Here is a 6,000-nt window from a genome sequence, read left to right as displayed (position 1 = left end):
AGAATTCACTATGTGGGCAAGTCACTTCATGTATATCTGCCTTCTTGTATGTGAGGGCAAGTTTTATTGTCCTTGCCTCCCTAAAGTGGCTGGAACACAGTGGATGTCCAATGCTTGTCTGTTCAATGAGTGGATGAAGACTGAGAAAACAATGAGAAACATCCAGAGAGCTGTATCTTGTGGGGATCAAATAACAGGTCACACACAGAGTGAAGATTGAGATTCACAGGGGCAGCAAATTCTCATAGTAGCTGGAGAGGGAAGCTCCTTGGAGAGAGGGTGTCTCCCAGCACTGCTCCTACAACCAGCTCAGACCCTGAGACCCTGGTCAGGAAATACATGACTAGCCCACAGCATTCCCAAAGGACAAGTCAGCTTTTGTCTGAGGGTATCACACAGAATCCTATCAATTATACCTCTTGTCCTCAGGTTGCTCCTGGATCCCACATTCCTGATTCTCTGTTATAGCTCCAAAAACAGTGGGAATGAAATCTCCACAGCAATGTGCTGGAATCAGCCTTCAGTCTCTGCACGTTTTTATTTCACCTAGAATTGGGAGTGCAGTTGGGACAGAGAGGAATTTAATTCATGTCAGTTGATTTAAAAAGAGACTGAATGCATTCTGAAAATGTGTGTTTCCTTTCTATTTATAAAGAAAGATAATCAAGGACATACAAACCAACAAAATTTAACTACTGAAGATAAATGGATATATTTCTGATATAATTTCCCCATAGGGTCGATGTCATGAAAAATTTTGTCTGCCAAACAAAACATAGAAAAAAAATTTTTTTTGAAATGTCATCCCAATCAAAGAAGACAAAACTACTGTGGCAACAAAGTAAAGACAATCGTGTTTAATGACTCATCCAAAACTCCCAGGGCCTATTCCTGCATGAGATCAATCCATACCTGTCCCTTGAAAACAACAGGAGACTCTCCTTTTGCCAGGTGTGTTTATATGGGGCACTGTGACTTAATCCTCATTTTTTCATGTTGTTTAAATGCAGTTCTGGTGGTTAAATCCCAACAGGGGAAATATGACATCACTGACAAATGACACACATACATGCTCTTTGAACTATGGTGTTGGAGAAGACTCTTGAGAGTCCCTTGGACGGCAAGGAGATCAAAGCAGTCCATCCAAAAAAAATTAGTCTTGTATATTCACTGGAAAGACTAATGTCGAAGCTGAAGCTCCAATTATTTGCCACCTGATAGGAACAACTGACACATTGGAAAAGACCCTGATGTTAGGAAAGATTGAAGGCAGGCAAAGAAGGGGAAGACAGAGTGAGATGGTTGGTTGGCATTACCAAGTCGATGGACATGAGCTTGAGTAAACTCCGAGAGTTGGTGATGGATAGGGAAGCCTGGCATGCTGCATTCCATGTCCTTGCAAAGAGACAGACACAACTGAAAGGACTGAACTGAACTGAAGAAATTGAGAACAAAGAGACTGATAAATCTAATTGCAGCAAGTTGGTGACTAGCTGCCCATAACAACACATTATTTAAGTAGCTTTAAAATTCAGAATTATGACTAAATTCAGAGTAGAATATATTCTAAGGAAAAAAAATAACACTGCCCATCCAAAACAAAACCAAAGAAAATCAAAAGAAAAACAGGAAAGAAATCTGAAGCTATATTCAACAACTTATTTTTCCTTATAACCTCTGTTATTGTGACAGAATCATATGTATGCTAACAGGTAAAAAAAATAAGACAATAATTAATACTAATGTTCTGAAATAAGCCTTTCGGTGGCTAGAAAAAGAGGTTCACAGGTAACAAAAAGAAGTTTAATTCAAACCCTGCTGTCTTAAATATTGAACTAAAAGCATAAGTTTGTACCAACTAATTATGTTCCTTTTTACTTTATTTTTTAAGGAAAATGTGTACTTCCTACTCTGACCAATGTAAAGCCTACAAGCAATGACAACTTGATCCACAGTGACTATTCTGAGGTCTAACATGTAGCTTCTAAATACATTTCCCATCAGATGATGCATGGTTTCTTAAAGAGATGGCTGATTTCAGGACTGGGTCAAGAAATGCACTAAATAATCTTGGGAATCGTGAAGGACCAGAAAGCTAAGGCATTTAAAAGCCCAATGGGGACTGGACAGAAAGTTTAAGAATCCAAATGAAATGGCCAAACATCTACCAGTTTGTTGGGCAGAATGATGTTTCTGCTTCTCAACACACTCTTTATATTTGTCATAGCTTTCCTGCCAAGAAGCAAACATTCTCTGATCTCATGGCTGCAAGGCACCATCCACAGTGGTTTTAGAGGCTAAGATGAAGAAATCTGCCAGTGCTTCCACCTTTTCTCTTTCTATTTGCCATGAAGGATGGGGCTGGATCCCATGATCTTAGTTTTTTAATATTTAAATTTAAGGTGGCCGAATGTGTCCAAATGTTAATAGTCAACTTCTTATTTGATACTGTGATAGCTTGCTATGGCACCAACTCACCATTCTGATCACTGAGAAAGGAAAACAATCATCAACATTTATGCTATTTTATTTCTTTTAAGCATAGGTTATGTAACTACAAACAATTCCAGGAAAACAAGCTAGACTGTCAATTCTGGGAGTGATGAGAGAGTGATGGGGAGCAGCTATAATGCAGATGAAACCTCACTCACTGGCCGGCAGCTCACTTCCTCCTGTGGAGGTCCGGTTCCTAATAGACCAAGGACTGGTACTGGTCCTGACCCACTGTGCTGGTATTGTGAACTCCTGCTCTAAACCCAATAGTGGTGCATTCTGTAAGACAATCCACCTTGCTACCGCCCAGTTTCTGAACAAATGAATAACACTAAAATTGGGAGAGCAACAGTTATTTCATCTTAAAGGAGAACAACCAAGTGCAACATATGAGTACATTCTTTCAATAAACTGTGGAAACTGCTTTTTGAGAATCCGGGAAATTTTACATGGACTGGATATTAGATGTTAATTTTATTGGGAACAAAGTGAATTTTTTTAAAATCCCATTCTTTTATCCCAAATACTCCTTATGTACCTTTTGTGAATTGTTCATCTAGACCCTAAAATACGTCAGGAAAAATAATAAGAAGTAAAAAAAGAGAATGGAATTAGTGTCTGTCTTGATTTAAAAGCAGATCGCATAGCTGCTATAGATTGAATCATGTCCACGTTTGACTCCCAATGTGATGGTATTAGGAAGTAGGGCCTTTGGGAGGTACCCAGGTTGATGTGGATTTTTGACTGTGGTCCCTCATGATGGGTTTAGCCTCTCTCAATTTTTCTCTCTTATTCTCACTCTTCCTCCTTCCCTTCAACCACCACATGTGAGAAGATAGCAAGAAGAGAAAGACTGATGCAAGTCAAGAATATCTTCACTGCAAACTCAATTGGCCACCACCTTGATGTTGCATAGTCTCCAGTCAATGAAAACCGGTGGGACTAATAGGTTAGTTTTGTATTTATGATCCTCAAATGATAAAATGTAGCATTTATGACACTCTTCTTTATTATATTTGTTATATTTGAAATCGTTTTGTACTAAGCAGTTTATAGAAAGTCCATTTTGAAATTTCTGGCTTAGAGATACCCTGAAGAGGCCAAGATAGCAGATTCAGGCAGGTCCCCAGTGAATAAGTGGTTGGAGGACAACATGCTCCTTACTCCAACTCATCTCTTGTCATCTGAAAACCGTCCCCCACACCTGACAACCTTACCACCCCCCACTCCCGCCATCTGCATCTCCATTACCCTGCTAAGCTGAGTCAACAAGCTGGAGGTGTTACTAATTCAGGACAGGGTCTGGAAGCAGAAGGAATGTGGACATTTTTAGAAAGAATGAACTGGGAAGACCCATCCTTGGTTTTCCCTTCTTTAGTGCCATCTGCATGTGAGGGATTAGGTCTGGGTAGAGAGGAAGCCACAAGTGGGACTGCATGGATATTTGCCAGAGAAGGGAGTAGGAATTGAGAACCCAGGAACCAGGAGGTGGGCAGCTTGCACAGGACCCAGGAGGGAAGGAAGAAGCACTGGGAAAAGAATAGTGCCTACCTGAGGGCCAGACCTACCTGAGTCTTCTGGTTAAACTTGGAGGTCACATCCTTCCTGCTGAAATTCCTGCTCCAGATGTGGAGGGAAGAGAGCTGTAGTCACTCCTGCTGAGTCACAGGGAGAGGAACAGCCTCCCTCAGAGCCCTTTGATTCCTCTCTACCTATGGGTATCATCCCAAGGCAGAGAGCAAATGGCAGGTCATTCAAAAGATGACCTACTTTAGATAGTATTTAAAATAATAAAAATTTTGTCTAAGATTCGTGGCATATCTAGTTCCCCGAGTTTTTTAGCAGAGATGATTCATCAGCCTAATTTGGGTTTCTGCTGAGGAAACTACAGACTTCTCCATAGGTAACTTCTGACTTTTAAGTACCTGATCTCATCCCACAGAACCTAAATGATGGTAAGTTCCAGTAGGCAAGGCCTCTAACATCCTTGGTGTCACAGCAGCTGTGTGCCAAGTGTTCTACCCCTCCCATTTCTGATCCCAGGACCCATGAACATCACCAGACAGTTACAGCCCCCTGCCCACCAGAGGCAGCCTCAGCATCCTCAGCAACACGCATCTCTGAGCCTCTTGTCCACTGATTGGCACTGAGATGCAGCCTGGAACAAGTGTTCTGGAGCAAATTCAGTCTCCCTCATCCAAGAGGTGTGAAACTGAACCCTGGGTTGTATGACTCACTCTAAAGCTGCAGGTACATTAGTGAAGACTTGAGACCCAGGAATTCTGGTTCTCAGACTAGGAACCTTCCAGGAATGGAAAGATGAGAGAAAACTCCATTGTATCCACTGCTGGACAGCTCTCAGATATCTGCAGGCACCATAGTCGAAATTCCTCTCCTGTTGCCCCTCAAGTCTGGTTCTGATTTTATCAGCATTCCTGCCTTCTTGTAGCAGCAGGAAAGCAATACTGCAGGCTGTTTCTTCTGGGTTCCAGGCACAGTGGGGAGCCCCAAGTGTTGTGACCCTAGGAGGCCATCTTGCAGATGGTGACTGACTCACTCCCAACTCAGAATCGTCAGAGCTCGCAATCCTCATTCAGACAACACAGACCTTTGGGTGACTGGAAAGCATGAACATCCATTCACAGTGAGAAGTATTCTCTTTTCAGCCTTCTGGCAACTTAGATAAGGGTCTTATGTTTCCTCATGGAACCCCTGGCTGAGGGAGGCTGTGGTCTGAGACTAGCCTGGATGCAAGGGAATATGTTCTCTCTTTGATGCTCCAAACAGACCTTGGAGATTCAAAGGCCTTGAGAGAATTACCATCATCCTTACATGTTTTAGGGAATTTGTTTTATGAATCTGGTTGGAGAAAAAGGACAGAAACTGAGGCAAGGCTGGGGATCTCTGGGTCCCAGCTGATTGTGAGTTGAGTTCCAGCCACTAGGCTTCACAATCAGGTGTGGATGTAATTCACAAGCCACCTTTGAGGAAGCAAAAGGAGAAAGATATTTTGGGCTAAGAGCAGTGTGGTCAAAGGGCAATAGGAATCACACAGGGCAAGATGAAACAAGAGGCATTATTTGTTTCTTTGCTCTATTTGTTCCATGGCATTTCTACCTCTGAGAAAAAGTACATGGAGATAGTCAGAGGCGTTAGTGGTGCCCCTGGCACCTGATGCTCCTGTTGATAACCAGTTTGTGTACACATCCCTGAGTCCAGAGCATATTCAGCCTCATGATAGCCCCAGCTTCTCCCTTCTTGGGAAGGCTGAAATGGCTCATTGCTGCTAACTCACAACTGAAGCATGGGATGAGGTCATGGTGGTTGACCTGTAGGCCAAGTTCCAAGCATGGGAGGAAGATTGGCGATGGAATGGTAGCCATTCATTAAACTTGGATACATTGGTCCTTAACAGGGGCTACTTCCCACATCTACAATGTTTTCTCCCAGCTTTTTGCATGCCCATGTCTTTCTCAACATTTAGCATCATCTCAAATGAGTCTCTCT

The sequence above is a fragment of the Ovis canadensis genome, chromosome 21 (assembly GCF_042477335.2).
Source record: "Ovis canadensis isolate MfBH-ARS-UI-01 breed Bighorn chromosome 21, ARS-UI_OviCan_v2, whole genome shotgun sequence".
Classification (NCBI taxonomy): Eukaryota; Metazoa; Chordata; class Mammalia; order Artiodactyla; family Bovidae; genus Ovis; species Ovis canadensis.
This window is presented reverse-complemented; position numbering follows the sequence as displayed.